This window comes from Anopheles stephensi, chromosome 2 (assembly GCF_013141755.1).
Source record: "Anopheles stephensi strain Indian chromosome 2, UCI_ANSTEP_V1.0, whole genome shotgun sequence".
Taxonomy (NCBI): domain Eukaryota; kingdom Metazoa; phylum Arthropoda; class Insecta; order Diptera; family Culicidae; genus Anopheles; species Anopheles stephensi.
The window spans coordinates 40,445,398-40,465,030 of record NC_050202.1 but is presented as its reverse complement, the minus strand read 5'-3'; the positions used below and the strand labels follow the sequence as shown (position 1 = coordinate 40,465,030).

Here is a 19,633-nt window from a genome sequence, read left to right as displayed (position 1 = left end):
TGTTTGTTAATTTTTTTATAAGTTTCAGCTACACAGAAAAGATTCAAGGCGATGATATCTTCATTATAGGCATATGTACCTCCAGCGCCACAGTTTGCAGAGAAGACAGACAAGCTCATCATTTTGATTTTACTAGTTAAAATTACACGCATTTTAAATTTAATAATAATTAATGCCCAGCTTTATTGTGGCTTTCGTTAATTGAATAATAATGAAAGCATGGATCAATCAATCGGTCGATCGGTTTAATGAAATAATTCTATCAGCGATGGTGATGGTGTATGACCGTATGCCATACCGGTCAGGATTGTTATTGAAAGTTATTTATCTTTCGATTGTTTTATATGTCACAAATGTTTGTTACTCTTGCTTCAATTAAATCATTTCGAAGATGCTCAGAAGGATTTTTGGCCCCGCATGTGTGGAAGAACAATGGAGGAGCCGCTACAATGACGAGCTCTACGAGCTGTACAATGTTGTCACCATCGTGCTGCGAATTAGACTCGCCAGGCTTCGGTGGGCTGGTCACGTCATGAGAATGACACCGGACGACTCAGCCTGTAAAGTCCTTTTAGGCCGTCCACACGGATAGAGGAGGCTTAGTAGGCCCAAATTGAGATGGAGTGATGGCGTTGATGCGTCCGCCAGAACGGCCGGGATAACGGATTGGCAGACGACGGCGCCAAACCGTGAGCGGTATCGAGAATTGTTGCAGCAGGACAAGAACGTGAAGCGGTTGTAGCGCCGGATAAGTAAGTAAGTAAGGGATTAGGAAACTTACTACAAGTTTGTTCAGATTTTTTTTTTATCAGAACAAAACCAACCAACTCTTGCATTGGAAAGAGTTTTTGAAAAATTTAAAATGATTGTCATGTTTCATAACTTTTATAGATACATTTTTTTCTATGAACACTAATAAGACCAGACAGTTCTTATAAGATAATATCTATTGGCATGTTTAGTGTCATTTTTGTATGATTTTGTATAATAAAGTATAATTATGACCCGTTTTCTATTTAAAAAAGTTCATAATGTCCTGCGAGGATCTTAATTTTTGGCATAGCTTTGTTGCGACGAAACTGGAAGTAAAACAAACCCCTTCCTTCCCTCCGTACATGAATATTGATTCAAGTATGAATAATTACATCCATCGAAAATGTTGTTAACTAGAAGGTTATCTGTTTGCACAAAACAATCAGCAACGGTGCGCCGTTCCGTTCGCCAAAACAACATCCCTAACGGTGGAGCGCGCGCGATTGCATTGCACCCAGGGAAAACCCTTGTTTTGATTTTGTTTTGCTTTCTGTTCCCCGTGGGTGTAGGGAAGCAAAGGGTGGCCGATTTTCCATCGTGTTCCGCGTGGAAATCGCGGTCACTCATCTCGTACGATAAGAGCTCGGATTGCAACCTCGTTCGCGCTCGTGATAACTTCGTGAGTGAGTGAGTGAGTGAGCGAGCGGAAAACACAACCGAATCGGGAAAAACACGCTTCACGATCGCTGCCGAAGTACTCCGGCCATGGCCCGGTGACGAAAACACGGCGTGAGAGAACAGCTGTGCTCGGGCGTGGTTCGGGCCCCCGGTAGCGGTTCGGCGCTACGCATCACGAGTTCGAATTCGGTGGCGCTTGGCTGGATCGAGCGGAACTCAATGCAGGCCGTCGCGTTAGTCTAGGGGCGTTTTGCGTTAAGCGAACAACAGCTCAGCCACGGTGACAGTGCGTACAGCGACGTGGTGTTTGCGGTCTGTGCATTATCTGCAGATTATCTTGGCGAACGAATAATCCCGGGAGTGTCCTTTTTTTGTTTATGCGTGCGTTCGTCCAAAACGTCTCCGAGTGTTTCTGTGCAGGTTTTTGAGGTAATTTGTAGTGAGTCGCGTGTACGTTGCTGAGAATGGAAAACAGCTTTAGTTCGCAGCTAGCTCAACGTGAGCTGGTTGATCGTTCTTGAGAAGATCCTTGTGGTCAGAAATTTGTGAAGTTCGTAACGTATCGTAATTGAAGCGTGTCAGTTCGGTTCCGCTGAGATGACAGTACAAGTTTTGGCGCCAAGTGATGCAGAGATTGCTTTCGTCCTTTAGACTGAGCGTTTGTGACGGTTTTTATATCAGTGAGTTCTTTGGATAACGACAGGATCCGACCTTAATCAAACTTGGTGGTGCAGGTGTTATAAGCAAACCATCGTAAAGGTTTATCCGATCGTCCACCAGGATTGCACCCAATCCTGCGTCAAACTGTGCCCCGGCGCACAGGTGGATTTTCAATAAATAATCCTTAATTATTCAGCACGATTTACCCAATGAAATGGTTAGCGGTGAACGAATCCATTTATATTTCACAATAATGTAGATTTATGGTACGACGCTGCAAACAAATGCACGCATTTTTTTTGCATCGGATTTTCGGCAACCTACCCAAATTTTCGAGCACTCAAACGGCTTTTGTCACGTGCAAACAGGGCAGGCGGGCGAATCGTGTGGTGTGAAATCCATTACCGAAAGGAAAAATTGCGTGTGTGCTTTGCGGGTGTGAGCGTTGTGTGAAAAGGGCCGGTGGAAGTAAATTAAAAACGGATACAAATCCATTTGTGAAACGGAAGAAGCAACCGTAAACGGTGGGGGAAAAAATATAAAGTAAAAAGCAAAGCCAACGAAAAAAAAAAGATGTGCAGTGATATTCAAAACCGATCCCAGCAACCCGGCCCGTGAAAAAAGCTGCCCGTAAAGAATAAAGCGGAAAGATACAAATGTGCACCGTGCCAAATGTGCTATAAAATGAGCCAGACGGATGAAATCATCGGCTAGTCATTAAAAAGGGGCAATTTGTGTGTGTAAGTGTGTACGTGTGTCACAGTGCATGAGTGAAGCGCATTGCTGTGAGTGTATTGGTTGTTAGTGTGTCTGTGTGCGACAGGCTCTGTGTGTGTAGGTGTGCGTGTACGTGTGACCGATTCGGCGGTGTATGTGCACAATCCGTTAAGCGAGGAACAACAACAACAACATTCTACAACGCACCACTGCGCCAAACGGAAGTGTCCGGGACTTCGACTTCGAGGGATAACAGGTGCAACGTTCCAGCGGCCGTTGCGGAGTCGTCCTTTACAGGTAGGTACCTTTACCCCTCTAGGATCCGGGAATCTGGCACTGAGAATTGTGCAAATGATGAATAATGAAAAATTGATTGATAATTATCGAGAGCATTCATTGGCTATTGGTGAGTGCTGCAGCGTTAGTACGTGAGCATGATTTTAACTTTTTCGGTCGGTCGGCAGTCGAGTCGGCTTCCGAGTCGATGGCAATGCTGAATGGCAAGCATTTGTCAGCATGTTGCGGTCAAATAATTCGTAATTAGTACCGGGTTTGTAGAATGTATGCTAAGGACATGTGTGACTTAAGGATGATGAATGATAATAATGAGTCATGTATTATAATGATTCGGTATAGAGGTCGCCGGTCAAGAAAGCCGGAATTACCGAGTGACAGGATTGATCTGGTTGATCGAGCTGGTAATGCAGCGACGGGATAATTAGCATCGCCGAGCTTTTCATGATCATGATCGTTATTTGTACTAATGACTGCAGTCCCATTTGGATCATCACTTGATCTTGAAAAAAAAAAAACCTAAAGAATAAGAGTGTAACACATTGCAGTGTACTAGTGATTAGGCTTCTGCTATGAAAATCTGGTCTTATACACTCGAATTATGCCAGTCGATACTTGTTGTGTTGCCTGGTAGGATGAAACAGTGGCGAAATTGGAGCACTTAATTTACTCAGGTAACAGCAAGTAACCGAAAGCCATAAATGGCAGGCCGAGACCTGTTGCGGTTGTAGTGCCAAGAAAGAAGAAGAAGAAGTAAATTTTTCTCCTTCGTTCAAGACTTTTCAATCCAATCCGTGAGTCACATTATCGCACCAAACGGAAACCGATAAACATGATAGGAGCTGTCTTTAGTATGGTTTATTATATTTATAACTTAAAATAGTAAATGGCACACACCCAATTCGCGATCCGTGAGCGTTAACGAGAGAATGTGCTACTTGTATGTTACTTGTGTGTTGCTTGCATGTGTTAATGTGTTATTGGAGACCTCCAGGGTCGTTGTCATATTTTGTAAGACTTCTATAATGTAGTTCATTAGGACAACAAATAAGATCCGACGAACAGATGGAAGTAAGGTAAAGATTATGGCTATGATTGAATTTTCGACATCGTTTGGCTGCGTTTAAATAACCAGAATTGAAATTACTGAGACGATCGAGATCACTGAGATGGCCATGTATTCCCTATCCGAGTTGAAGCTATCAATTTCGGTGCTGAACTTTTTATCATTATTAAGAATTATCAGAGGAACACATCGATTTTTAATAATTAATTTCTGAGGATTCATTGACCTGCAAGTTAATTAGGATTTGGATATGATGTTTATCAAATCATCTGTTTAGTTGTTCCTGGCAAGTGAAACTTTATTTGGTTATTATGATTGCAACAGTCATCCTTGCTCTTCCGAAACTCTACAAGGTAGTCCTGCTGAGTTTCAAATCAAATACTGAGTTTCGAATTTGTCCCTAGTTCTTGTTACAACAACTTGTAATTTAGCTGATATTCTCGATATTGTCAAGTTGAATTTAAACAACTTATTGACGAAATCTTATCTAAAGCCTACATATGATTCTTGTCATTCGAGACGCTGGAGATTTCTGGGGCTTAATAATTCTACGGACATTATATTCGTCGTCTTCATCATCTATCGATCATTTGATTTGATTCAAATGGTTTGTTATTGGTACAACGAACTTTAGGATCGAATGTCATCCAGACTGTAACTAATGGGCTTTAATGCCAATCCTACAAACAGTTATGAAATCTACAAAAAATTGTGTGTGTGTCTTTTGTCCCGTGTGCTGCTTCCCTATCCAATAATGATCATGCATGTTTATTACACCTCCGCGCACGCCTTACTTACAGCAATAAGGAGCAACACGAAAACATACATCATAAACTGTGCTTTTAACTGGCTGGCGACTGGTTGTACCATTTGGTAGGATGGTTTATGAAAAGTATGTCTTCACGGTTCGTATTTTTCGTTTGGCGACCTAGAGATCTAAATTCCTCTACCTGTTACTGCTGTTACACAGGCAAACGCCCGGTTGCTCGAATGCCACAAAACATACAACCACATCCCCACACACGCGAGGATGATGTGGATAAACATGTTTTTTTAACGAGCTTTAACAAAAATCATAGAACAGCATAGGCGCTTCCCGGGGCGGCAGTTGGGTCGCCACGAGCTTACATGTTTATTGCCCGGGACCTTCATCCTTTCGGTGAAGCTGCTACTGCTGGCAAAAAGTTGGGCAAAAAAAGCACTCCCCAAACCCAATCCCAATCTCCAAGTCAAACGTCCCCGTTTCGCGTGTGACGTTATGAAACAGTGTCGCCAGTGTTTTGTACCGAGATGATCATCCGCAGCTATGTGAAACGTTCTGCTCTTTGCTTAAGCTATGTTTTTTTGTTGGGATGCTGTTTCTTGCTCTTGGTTCTGTGTTTTTTGGAACAAGAGCCTCCAGAATGTAATAAATCTCTAATGAAGATTGTTGCCGCCAGCCTGCCGCGTGCATCACGCCAAACGTCAGGCCACCAGAAGCTGGAACCCATGGCATGGCAAATGGTAGCCTACAGTATCGCTTTGATAAAAATCTCTGTCTGGTGGTTCGGTTTTCGGTTCGGCGTAACGGTCGCGTACAAAGCGATTTATTGTGCGAAAGTGACCATCGTCGGGGGATGATCAGTGCTCGTTTTTATGACCATCTGCAAGGAGGATTCTTTTGATCGTATATGTAGCGGCGGTTGTCTGTTGTTGATAGTATCGGCAAGCGGATCCGATTGCAAACAGTGGAAAATCAGTTCTGTTTTGGAAAATTACTTGAAAAGTTGTATTGCAATCAATGAAATGGCTTTTATTAAAGCAAAATTGTATCATTCAGTGGGGAACTCAGACATTACCTCGTTCAGTGAGGATTGAAAACATGCTAATACTCTTTTCAGCACTGTCACTGTGATCTCATTTTATATGTGTCTCATAAGTCTCATCATCATACCCTATCGATACCCGATAGAAGCTTCTACAAATGCTGATCTGTGTCTCGCCCGTGCTCGTGTGTGATCCGCAAAATCCGTTACGAGGGACATACTTCTGGTCAACCAGCACGGTAACCAACGCACGCCACATGCTTTCGTTTTCGACTTTTTAATATCAAAATTCCACCGAGCAAAAATGTTTCTCCCCTTTTTGGTCGGGCTGATAAAACACTTTGCTCCGAAGAGCCTGACAAAACCACATGTTGTATCCGCACGGTGGGGATGCCTTCACTCACGCAAGTACAGCAGCAGCCACATGGAAGAAAAAGAATCTCAATAATCGAATCCCAAACCGTGTGATGCATGTGTGTCAGCGGAAGTGCATTGATGGGCCGCTGTGATGATGTGCGTGCGGCTGTGAAGTGTGCTGGAGAAAACGAAGGACATGGGGTAATTTAAAATTGGTCCCAGGATGTGGAATTTCATTTAAACTCGTTAAATAGCGTGCTTTACGGGAATGAGATTATTAACGTTTATGTTGTTCGGCGCAACATGTAACATTAAACCTTGTGAAACTGTCCGCGCGGTTTTCTTTTCGTGTTGGTTTGTTTTTGTTTTGCTTTTGATTGCGCTTTATTATGCATCGCCATAGTGTGATTGATCGTGCCGAATGAACTCATTCACGGTAGTGATTGCAGGCCACATTGTTGTTATTGGCACAACGGGTTGAGTGGCATGCAAAAAAGTGCAGAGGTGATCTATATTAATGGTTTGCGATTGGGTTTATAGTAGTAATTAACAAAGGTTTGTGCCCAGTACAGACCGCACTACAAAAAAAGGGTTAAAGGTGATTAAGGTAAACTGAGTGTAACAATGGCACGGAACATTACTAAGAAATTTGGAACTGAACTGCTTTAGTAGCACGAAACAAAACCCCCGTTGAAGGACGTTTAGTGGAAATTGGATGCATCCATGAATGAAACAGATTGTTTGACGTGATTGTTCTTTTGGCATTTATTTAATAAATTGATTTTAATTATGATAAAAGTTTAATTACTTTTGTTTTCATTCAGGACACTATTTTTTTTGAAAAACTGGAAAAAGGGTTTTTATTTTAACTGTCCACTTTAGCCATAAAGGTCGCCATTATAAACGATATCGTGTGTGTCATTCCTGTTAAGCGCAAAATTGATATATGTTGACGACCTGAAGATATTTTTCTTTGCTTATTTTCTCGTAGATCGCCGAAGATACGTTTTCCGATTGAATTTTAGGTTGCATATTAATTTTAAGCATACAAACAAGATCTTCTATTGCATTTGACTGTAACATAGCGAACATTTTACTCCATGAACAAATGCACATAGCTCGTTGACTTTGATGCTTACGTAGTTACGTTTACTGTCCGAGGTGAACTGTTACCATTTTAATTAGAATTTGTTGGGCTCCTTTTCTATTTCGTAACCTTTCTTTGAACCTTCTTTCTCTATGCCCATTGAAATATTCTGTCATTAACTTCTCTCATTGGACAATAAGACTCCAATCCGCCACAATTAAAAGTAAATAAAATGAATAAATAACTTCTCTCATGAGTCGTAGTCCTAGTTCATTAAGCTGTATAATTTCTCTTAATTGATTAATAATAATTTTTTTCTTTTTTTTTTATCCGTGTTACATCTATTCGTCACCTTAATGATAGCTAATGACGTCATGAGACTCAAGTGTGCTTTCTATGTGGCTAGCTTCTTGGGTTTACACATGCTTCAGATCTACTTCCCTCTGTCTGACTGTATGATCCTTGACGATCCCTTCGTCGGATAGATCGTCTGGCATTGGATACGCTTAATATTGCGTTGTGCATATTGTAACAATGATCCTCCTCTTTCGTGCTTCGATTCTTTTTTATCTGCCTGTTAGTCGGTGTATTTAATCAGAAGATTCTTCATGTTTTTATTCTTCACTTACGAAATACAGTGCATCTTGAGAACTCCACCGCAGAAATACATAATTGAAAGACTAGAACCAGTTCAACATTTTCACTGATCGTGATCGGGAAGGGACTTGTGATATTTGCGCTGGTTTACTCAAACTTGTGTTGCTCGCTTGGCGTTCAGTTAGTTAGTGTATATTCATAGTCCGTTTACATAATTCATTCGTCTGACTTCATTCGATAATTCATTCTAATTCATGGAAGGTGCCTTACAATGCCATAAAATTCAAAACCTTAACTTTAATTATTGCTTGAAACGTCTAACCACAAATTCATACCAATACCTAACTCATATTATTAGACAGTGCTATTGTTAGACCGATACTTTTAATCGTTTGCATAATTTAAACGCTGGTCCCGCAAGGCTTCATATCCTTCTTATTGTTTGAGCTGCCTTTTTCAACGAATCAGCGTATATTATTTCTTAAGCAGACAATAAACTATTAGGCTCCTACCAGGTCCCTGAGAAAACGACCGCTATTTAATGAGGAATTCAAATTAACCAAATTAAGTGCTCAGTTCTTATTTTTAAGGTAATTTTATCCGTGCTTTATTGACACTCGGCCGTTTTTTTTGGAAAGATACACATTTAGGCTTAACAAAGGATCTTAATACTTGGAATTCTTGTGAACAATTATTTCAGCTTGTCTGATGTCGGTACTAAATTCATCAGAAATGGTATAAAATTACAACTCTTTAAGGTGTAAATTTCGACGTCTGTATAATTTTTTTGTCGTTTATTACTTAGTGAGTGCTCTTCTTTGTGCAGTGCTGTTACACAAGTGAAAATATTTTAAAGGCTCACGATAGCCTGATAACTGAATTGACTAAATATTGTTTCACATATTAAAAAATCATTAATTAATTATCCTAGAATGTTGCCTAATTCGAGGAATACTCCATTGTCTTTAAATAGTTATTCTAATTACGTTTTATTGTCATATAGAGCTTTATTGTGATCGCTTACTTAACTCTGTTTCAAGCCTTAATTTAGACAGCCAGTACTTACCAGAAACAACTACAAAAAATCGGGACCACTATAAAGCAAAGACCATAGCATCATCTGTATCTCTCTTTCTTATCATATAGCATTAATGGATGTAAAATGGATTGCAACAACGCGCTTCTTTTCTTCGTCTCAAAAAATGGGAGCATCCGGCAGCTTGTGCTTGAGCAGCTCAGCTCGTCGGTTGAATTCAAATGGATCATTAGTGCCAGCCAAAGACCTGATGGCCGGATAATATTAACGTTCGAAGTTCGATTAAAAGATAAATCTTCTCAATCGGTTCCACTTCATGCAAACGGCTGGTGGTAGCGGCACGAAAGAATACCAGCAAAAAACACCACCACCAAACAAGAATCACTGATATTTATGAGACCTCCGAGTAAAGGGACGACCCAGCAAACAAGGGGACGCTGGGTTTCTTTCTTGTGCTAGTGCGGCAGCTAGAAGCACAAAGGACAACATTCAGGCAAAGCTGGTACACTTTCCGGTATCGCTCATCAGCCGTGGCCCGATCCCCAGAATAGTAGAACGGCGTCTTGAGCTATAGGTTGGCGCGAGGATGCTTCGCTGTAGATGGTTCCCCGGTCCCGTTTCGGCCCATTTGGCCCGACGCTGACTTGACTCTGTTGCCGTTCGGCGTACGGCATTACTATCTAATTCCCCAGAGCATGATTATTATTGCTGGCACCAAACCCTTTTCCAAAGGGCCCACCAGGCACGTCAAGTTGCGACAACGGGCAAACCGAATCAGTAAAAAGTGAAAAGCAAAAAGGAAAGCAAAGGCAGCAAACCATTTATGCTAAAATATACAAAAAACATCCCCAACACATCTAACGCAGAGTGTGGTGTGTGTGTGTGTGAGGGAATTCTCGGCGCAAGAAAGACATCAGACGGTCGTGCCTTTCGGAACGATCTGCCGTGGAAAGCGCAACATCGCACAGTTCTGATTATTTATGAAATATGTGTGTGGTTTGCATCCACCCGGAACGGTACGGTTGTTTTCTGCGAACCGAAAGAACAACCGACGGGTGGATGAGAATGAAGTGCAAGGCCATCCAAATGAAGGATGGTGTTTGTGGGGGGGCTGATGCTTAGATGCCGGAGGGCCGGCGACTGGTTGCTGCGGCGTACTCGGCCGGAAGTGCCGACAGTAGGGTTCATTCATAATTTACTGCACCGGCTGAGAGGCAGTAGAACCGTCCGGGGCGAACTGTGGAGCAAAATTCAATTAAACGCCAAAAAGGTGAGCCCTTACCCGGCCGTACACGAGTCGCCAGCGCTGGCGAGATTGTTTGTCGCAAATGGAGTATCGGCATGGCGGCATGCCATCTATTAATAGGAGCCGGATTATATCTAATGGATCGTTTGGGGATGTGATTGTCAGCAAGTGTCCCTTTGGGATTCCGGCGAGCCTTTTGGCGTTATGCAAACGAGCCGAAAAAAAGTGGAAGGGAAACCTACAGACGGCGAGCGGGCCCGGTACTGCCGGTACGAAATAAGGGTTCAATCAATTTGGAATCGCTTAAAACCTGAGTCGTCCCTGAGGCGAATTTCTGAGGCGCTCCTATTCCTTAAAGGGTAACGATTCAGGACATTTCAATTGTGAAGTCATCCCTTTCCGTCTGCACCTGAAGCTCCGGCTTCAAACGGAAATCCCAGAGGTGCGACACAAAGTGGTTTGGCACACGTTCCTGGAAAAGGGCCTAGAAAACTGGCTGATGGAGCGGAAGAACGTGATGGATGCATCGCAGTGGAAGTATTTCTGTTGGCAATGTAGTCGAATAAGGACGAAATGGACGTCGAAGTCGAAAGAGTGAAAGAACACCCGGGATGCCCGGGATGCCGAAACCCGAAGGACAGTCTATTTATGTAGCCATTTATATTCGAACTGTCCGGTACACGATTTATATTTTATTCATCGATGGACATTGAAAATTCCACCCCGAACCGACGGACAGACGGACGGTAACGAACTTCATCTCCTGCTCCTGCTCTGGCCGGCAGTCCGGCAGTTCTTTTCTCCTTGGCACATTCCAATGGTGGATCCCCCCTTTTCCGAGATGGTCCTTTTTATTTGCTGTTGTCTGCCGTTCGTGCATCATCTGCAGCTGTCCTCCTTCCTGTGCACTCCGTCTTGTGGGCGACATTTTTCACAGATTTTTCTACGCTGTAAAATTAGCTTTCTCGTCCATGGCTCGCCCCACCGGCAGCTCCAGCTCCAGTGTGGCTAGTGGAATATTTATCAAACGCTCGAGCTCGGGGCTCCCGGTTTTGCTAGTTGTTTTTAGCTTGAGTGTGATTTTTCTCACGATGCATCTCTTCACGCCGGTGGTGGTTCTTCTGGAGTGGCATCCGTACCCGCAGCGCGGCGCCGGCTGCCATTGGCATTCGACGATGATATTTTGTATGTGCGGTTCGAGCATGCAGTGGGGGAAGCCGTGCCTGGATGGATGGGCTGGATGGATGTACGTGTCGAATGCATATTGAAAATCTGTATCGATTTGTATTGGCACTCCCGTGGGGCGAAACGACAACGATGTACCATGTTTCGCTAAACGACTGCACGGGATGCTTGTGGCCTGCATGATGCAGGCGCTCAATGAAATCGATGGTAGTTTTTCTTTGTTCTTTTTTTCGTTTCACTGTAGGATGATTTTAAGAGGAAGTCAAAATAGAGCAGGTAGCAAAGAGAATACAGTGGCTTAGGATGTAGAGTAGTGCAGTGCACGGAGATGGAGCTGAGTTACAGTTGTATGCCTCCATTGACAAATCCATTGACGAATGTTCACTGGGATATTGGTGTCCGATGGAAGAAGCTATTTACCATACACATTGTTTTGTGGAAATCTGCACAAACATATTATTAGCAATTTGATTATTAAAAATTCCAAAAGATTTATATTTTTATTAAAAAAATGTTACGGGCAACTTTACGTATAGTTATGATACGTACTTCAATGTTTCGAATAAAGATAGGCCTCTCATATTATTAACCTTCTTCCTTCCTCCTTGGCACTACAATCTCGAGAGGTATCGGCCTACCATTTCTGGCTTTCTGTGACTTAATTTTACCCGCAGCAAAGTAGTCAGCCCTGCGTACGGGGAGGCGGCGGTCTGGATGGGATTTGAACCCTGGTCCTGCCGTGTGAAGACCGGCGCCGCTATCGCCTCGGCCACTTGACCGCCTCCGTATCATTAACATTTTTATCTTTTATATCAATTCGGCGGTTTGCAAGCTCTCATCTTCTTCATCGGAAAGGGCCGTGTTTTCGTACGGTAGAACCTACAGTGGCGGGCAATGGAATAAGAAAACCTTTGTTTTTAAAATCGTAAAATGAAGGTTATCATGTCGATCTTCACCATTGGATCAAGAAATCGATTCTTAGTATCTTTTTGTAATTCTCGTGAAAATATGGCCAAAACAAATTATGCGATAAGAGAAGCTTATTCACTATATTTAAGGTTTGAACGAACATTTCTATTGCTGTTAGGAGCATTCTATATTTCTACAATAACTTAACTTTGATATAATACAGCTTTAATATTAAAAAAGTTAAGCTTTTGGCTTTATTAACATTTTTTTTAATATTACTCGATAATTAGGCAATGATATAGAAAGTCAAGATGTTGAAGATACTATGGTAAATTTTGATTTGATTTTAACTAGTAGAAGTGTAGCATCCCTGCTATGCATCTCAAAAACACCTCATGAAAACATACATTTTATAAACACGTACGTAGGAACGGTCAATCACACCATAACCTTACCCAACAATTAACCTATTAAAACTCAAGTAACCTATATCCCACCAAGAGCCGCATATTTAGCAGATTTGACCAAACACCCGTTGCAATAAGAACTTTTAAAACCTTTTAAGAAATTTTTGGTATAAATAAAGCTGTTTTTCCCAACCAACGAGAGAGTTGGTTCTGGGCTAGACTTGATGCAAATCAAATCCTGACGTCCAATTTCTTCCAAGAGCTTTGAGAGTACCCCTACCCAAGGTAAGGCCTCAAATCTCCAACAAGCCAGTAAGGGATGTTCCCTCTGAATATCTAGACTCGCCTGGCCGACTCAACGCCGATGAGCTTCGAGTGTCCCCCTACCAAAGGTAAGGCCTCGAAGTCAAAACAATCCAGTAAGAAAGATTCTCATCTAGAATCTTCACGATTGCCTGGACAGTCGATAAAGGGAAGAATTGGTTCGCTCAGCAAGTTGCTGTTCGTCACTCTCGTCGAAACCCAAATGAACCACGTAAGTACGGCGCGACTCAAATCGCATATGCGCAAAGCCCCGTCGTAAAAGACCGACCGATCCCGCGTATGACATGGCGACCGTTTTCCTCCATGTTACTTTGCGACCGTATTTCCTCCATATTACAGAAGTATTGAATGCAGTAGGTTGAAAATCAGATATAAAAGTGGTCTTATTCTATTGTCCATCATTGTATTGCGAATCCCATCTAACATGGGATATTGTATTGGGGTAGGTCTAACTGCACCTGGTGTTGCAGTGCAGCAGGTCAAGATTAGAATCTCATCTGGTTAACGCTTCATTACTGCATGACGTAGGTCGTAAAGCCGTCAAGCCTCAAGGCAGCGTGTTAACCCTTCGAAGAACAGATGACAGCTGTGATTAGCGTTTGGTTGCGGCCCGATCTGAAGCCAACCCTATTTACTTGGCTTTACAGCATCCTCTCGTTTGCCTTTTTTGTCGGAGGGTGTGGATCTAAACAATGCACCTAAACTTCAACATGATATGGGGCTTGGTAACCGCAAAAGTGTTGAGTAGAACAGTAGTGTGGTCCGGCGCTTGAAGCAGTCAGATATTTAAGGTTCATAATATGTTTTTGATAGCAATACGGCCAGGCCGTTCTTTATGAATAAAAAAAAAATATGTTTTTGAGCCACAGTTAAGAGATAATGAAGTTAGTTGAAGCTATTTATGTAGTCCAAAGTGTACACTACTAATTCTTAAGTATACTTTTGTTCATAGAGGTTGGCTTGGATAGCTTAGCCCTTTGACTTCGCTCAGCATTCGATTTTTTGGCATTAACAGAATATGCTATGATATTAAACATTATTATTTTGATTGTTTAAGGTATTTATTGGAAAAAAACACTCATCAAATAATTTGGGGTATCTTTGAGAAAATGCTTAACTCTAATCTGAATTCAACAGCATATTTATCAAACACAAAATGAGAGCATCGTTCACATTCATGCAACCGATTTGCTTTTGTTCAGTTTTTGCTGCTTCAAATACACGTGTTTACAGATCAAACACACACATTCTAAAAAAAAAAACACTTTCACAAAATCTACACACTCGTGGCACAAAAAGATCATCACCGTGCATAACCCGTTCGTGTTGGGGTACGCACAAAACGCTTGTTTCATTCATCTGCTGTCAGCCACACAATTCTATCACTTCCAACGTACGAACATCACGACCAGCCAGCCACCAGTATTTGCTTTATGTGATATGCCCCGAAAAAAATATGTATGGAACGGCAAAAAGAATGGAATGTTTGCCGATTGTTTTAGTCTAAATTTCATCAATTTCACCAGCCACACCACCCTCTTGGACAGGTGCAAGCAAGCAGCTTTTGGAGGCAGGTTTGGATTAATTTGAGCATCAAGCGAGTGGATAGAAAAAAGCGCTTTGATTTGAACGATACATTTCAACTGTGTTGCAAATTAGCTGCCAGGCTAAACCAGTCCGATACAGGGACATTTAAGTAACCAATCGTTTGTTGTGATGAACAATTTTGGTGTGAGGCGAATCCTGCTTTGGCAGATTGCAAATTAACAGTAACAGCATCAGAACATAGCTAACCATTCATTCAAAGCATGGGGCCGCATGGGTTGTGGAGGATTCATCTCAATCTGTAATATTAGAGATTTTTCGTTTAAATTTCCAATAATAAACTTATGGAACACAAGCGTTTTTTACTGAAACTTTTGGACTAGAACGATTGAAGCTCCACAGCGGCAGCTTGAACATCGCCAGCAACAGGGTATTATGATGGGCATTACGTCTCGTTTGTTTTTTTTTGTGGTTCCTGAAATAAATTATAATAATCGTATTAAAATAATGTAAACATGGGTATTACTTGCCATTGACGGGGTGGGTTTGTAACGAGAGAAGCCCGAGGTACGCGAGAACCTCGCACAAATGATGCTATTAAACGGCCCGCTGCCCTTACGCAGTGTGTGCCTGTGTGTGTGTGGACCGGGTTGGGTTGGGCTGGTAGAACCGATACCATACACTACAAATGGTTTCAATTAAAAGTGGTAACATAAACAAACATCACAAAATTGATCAACCAACGCTTTTCGCGGACTGGTTGCGCCGCTTCTCCACCGCTGTTCTCCAGCTCGGTAAGGCTATTTGCATGAAATGCACAAATGATACATCCCGGCTACCGTATTGGTTGGCCGCAAATATGCACTCACTGGCTCCGAGTGTGTGTGTGTGTGTGTGTGTGTGTGTGCGTGTGTACGAGTGCAAGCGTTTTTATTTCTGGTGGTAACGCTGTTCCGTTTGCTGCCATGTTGCAGTTAGGGAATGTAGCAACAAAAACGGGCCGGCAAATTAAAACAAAAATTAAAAAGTAAAACCGCCGGGCCGGGATGGTGTCTGTGAAGTGTTTGCGGATCATTTATAGGCGATATTTGATAGCATTAAGGTCTATAATTTAATACTCCTGTGCCGTTTTGGGAATGACCCGCTCTGCCTCGTCTCTCTAATGGCGATGGTGGCTGTGAGTGGATTTAGAATGAGCGGAATGAGGTGGTTTATTTAAAGCATTTGATTTTAATTATTGTGTTATGATGGAATTTAATTTTTAATCCATTGGCCGATTTTCGATGCTTAGCTCAATGCTGGATTATTCTGTGCGTGTGTGTGTGTGTGTCGGCGAGCTGGAAAACACGCATTACAATCGTGTTTTAATGGCATAATTACATTATGGTGGCATGATAGGAAAAGTTTTAAAATGATGCTTAAAAAATGATCTTGAGCTACATTTATTCCGCTGTGAAAAATTAATATGGGTTCAGTGTCTATTTTTAGTAATTATTAGTCATGCAACTAAGTAACGACCGGTTATTTAATTACTGGTGGAAAGAGTTTTTCAATGTACTGTGTTTGTCTACCTATAACTATTTGTTATATTTTTGGTGAATGGTAAATATCTCATCGAAAAATGGCCTATTCTTTTGAAGCTATGCACAAATTAAGCTAGGTATCGATATATCGATATGAGCTGAAATACAATCGGTCTGTGCCATCGAACGGAAGTCGCAATTCGTTTTCATCGGTTGGATAATGAAGGAGTTTCTTAAAATTGTTTTTGTTATGCCAAAGCTGTTATTTGTATGTTTTTTTAAGCATCGTTGTCGGCTCAAATCGTTTAGCAACGTCTTGGCAGTAACTAATAGAATCGAAACAAGCTCCTTCTGGATTTGGCATTGATCCTCGAATAGCAATGTCATCAATTTAACGACCAGCGGCCATGCTAACAATGACATGTTTTCAAGGGGGTGATGTAAAACTATGTGATCGTACCAATGAACTTATGAACTAGTCGCGACAAAAGAAGCTGGGACTGTATAGAATATTTATTGTCCCTGAACTCACACATGTCTCTGAGACATGGACTCTGCCAAAATTAGCGAATTTCTCTTATCCGAGTCTAGGATGAAGATGTTCATAAGAATTTTTGCACCCGTATGTGTGGAAGGAAAATGGAGGACCCGAGCTGTACGGTGATCTAAACATCTTTATCTGGGGTTTCATCTGGCACAACCTAGCATGGAAATTATTTTAGGATCGAACACATTGACAGATCGGGCTTGGTATACCAGAAAAGCCCAAAAAATTGACCATGGGCCAAGGATGTTGTGAGTGTACTCGCTTGCAATTCAAAAACGTTCGCAAATTAAACAGTGTTAGGTTTTGCCGTATCTTTGAAAAAATCACTACTTACAAAACAAATCGATACGAGTGACTATCAATTAACAGATGAATGGAAGCTCATGTTGAAGATTCAAAGAAAGAGGAATTGACTGTGGCATAAGCTCAAACGAATTCACCGAATTTAAATCCCATAAAACACTGTTTTGGTGAAATAAATTATCAAATGCCGTGTGTAAAAATAAAAAGGGAAAAAATCCACTACACGTTTTTATTGCATTCACAAGAAAAAAGGATCATTTGTATCACATTAAACAAAAACTCCTATGATAAAGCATTCCACCTCCATGATCTTCATGACCCGTAGTCAACTGATTTAAAACAATTTAACCAAAGTTTGAAAAAGGGTGTTGCCAAAACCGCTGGAAGGACTGAAAAGTTTGCTCAACAATAGGATTAGTCGTACTTTGCCTTTCTTTTCCGGGGCCCTTTTTTGTTTGCTTGAAAAAAGCCGCAAGTTTTTTTTCCTGCTGTCCACCTGTTTTCCCCATTGCCGATCGTTCCGTAAAGCCTAGCTGGCGCAAAGGGAAATTGTGATCTTTCTTTTTTTTGTATTCTGGTAAACTAAAACCCTCGTCCTTGCTCTTGGCCCGGCTCACACTCTCTGCACTCTCAATCATTTACGTTGTGGAATAAATTTTAATTAATGTTAGGAGAAACTTTTTAATCCTCCGTTTCCGGCACCAAGGAACGCCGTGTTTGCTGGAATGCTGGGTGTGTCGGGTGCGTTCTGGCGTTCCGACAACTTCTCATGCTTTTCCAACGAAAATCGGCCCCATTCACTGCAATGGGTACGGTACGAGCCGAGGTTTGGTTGTTCCGAAATGGCTGCTCAAAACGTCAAAAGTCGATGATGGGTGTGCACATGAAATTAAAATAGAACAAACAGCACCAGGACCTGTTTGAACTATGCCCGATGATTGACTGGTTGGAAAGCGAGGGAGCGAACTGAAAACACATCGTTTTATCCCGATTAGGAGTGTATGAGAACGTCGTGTATTACGGGGTGCGTTGAATTGAGAAAATTAATATGATCTGTGGCGTTGACGCATCCGCTTCCCGTACCGGTGCGGCCGATCTGATTTCTGCCCATATGGTTTCGGTGAATTTAATAATTTCAAACACATTATCGTTGTGTTGTGCGGATGCCTGGTGCTAGCTGGCGCACTCACGCTGCCGGATCATTCTGCACAGGAAACAAACTCTACCGGGGAGGACTGGTTTCAGTGGAAAGCAAACGGAACAGTCAGCTCGAGAAAAAAAAACAGGACCGCCTTTCATGTACGGCGCAAGCACTCACCTCGTGGCACGCGCGATCTAACGTTCACGAATAATTTGTTCCCAAAGTCATCGCGCTTATGAGAGACCATTTATCAATCGAAGCGCTCTGGAGGCGGCCACACCGTTTTCCCGGTTTCCACTTTAAACGTGCGTTCATTTGCTACTGGCGTGGCGTCTTGTATTACGGTAGCGCCCCTTGGTTCGCCTTTGAGTCGATACGTCGGTAACGCGCCGAGGCATAAGCGTGCACGATAATCAAATAAACATTTTTCTTGCGCTTTTCAATTGGAACGCACGCTAGGCTTTGGGGAGGAGTTTAGATTGAAAGGTACGGTGGCAATGGCTTGTGGCAGCCCACAAGCTATTGGCCTATGGAGTGGAACAAATGGATCGTCGAAAAGGCGTCCGGTATGTATGTAGGAAGTCTGCGGTACCGCCGTGTTCCTTAACTAGTCCCTTTGTTCGTGTTCTTGTTAATTACATTTTAACGTTCCAGCTCTGTACGATCAGCTGAGGGCGGGTTTGAAAAGCTTGACTGGAAATTCGGTGGATATTAAGAGTTTGTTAGAACTCGACCAGATTGAAACAAATAGAAAAGTATAGTAAATATATTCAGATATTAAAATATTACTTGATCAGCTATGTTATAACAAACTCTAAAGATGTTCTTGGCGATAATTGTCTTTTAAGACTACTAAAGCGTTTAAGATCACTGTTAGCAATGGCGTTATTTAACAACTATTTGCATCACACAGGATATCCAAAATAATATTTACGTTTAAGTTTTCCACTGCATTTTTATTTTCGTCCCGGAGTATTTATATAAACGCGCTTTCGTTTATTTTTGGTTTATAATAAAGCGGTCTGAGAATCGGTCAATAAACTGTAGAAATAAAAATAAATATGTTGAAAACCATCAAGAAATTTCTTTACGAACTCAAAAATATATGGGAAAGCGTCAAAAACCTCCTCGCACGAAACCATAACTAATTGGAGCTCCGTGAAGAAACCATGGGTATTTCTCGGGATACGCTGTGACTGTTGAAAAATATATTAAAACAATGATTATTGGAGTGCTGTAGGGTAATACAAGTTTTCGTAATTTATTTTGTTAAATTTCGGATTAATATTAATTCAAACCTCTTGATTTATTTAGTATTTAAGTATCATTAAATATATTCAATTAATTCATTTTTATTCTAACCTCAACAAAAAAAGTAGTCTTGTCAATAAAAATGTTGAAAAGTTATATTTTCTCCAGGTTAATCAATTCTATCATTCGCTCAACCCACACA

General features: G+C 41.7%; 1 protein-coding gene across 3 annotated transcripts in view; it reads left to right on the top strand.

Moving 5' to 3' along the window:
• Positions 1–1,645: 1,645 nt before the first annotated feature.
• The window catches only part of LOC118507911, a 180,057-nt gene continuing 162,069 nt past the window's right edge, over positions 1,646–19,633 (top strand). Inside the window, exons 1-2 of one of the 3 annotated variants that reach the window (XM_036047204.1) lie at positions 1,646–1,860; positions 2,351–3,105. The gene's annotated coding sequence lies outside the window, so the exon portion shown is untranslated. Of the gene's footprint in view, positions 3,106–19,633 lie in introns of all 3 variants that reach the window. The other 2 variants (XM_036047203.1, XM_036047205.1) reach the window with 2 other exon arrangements.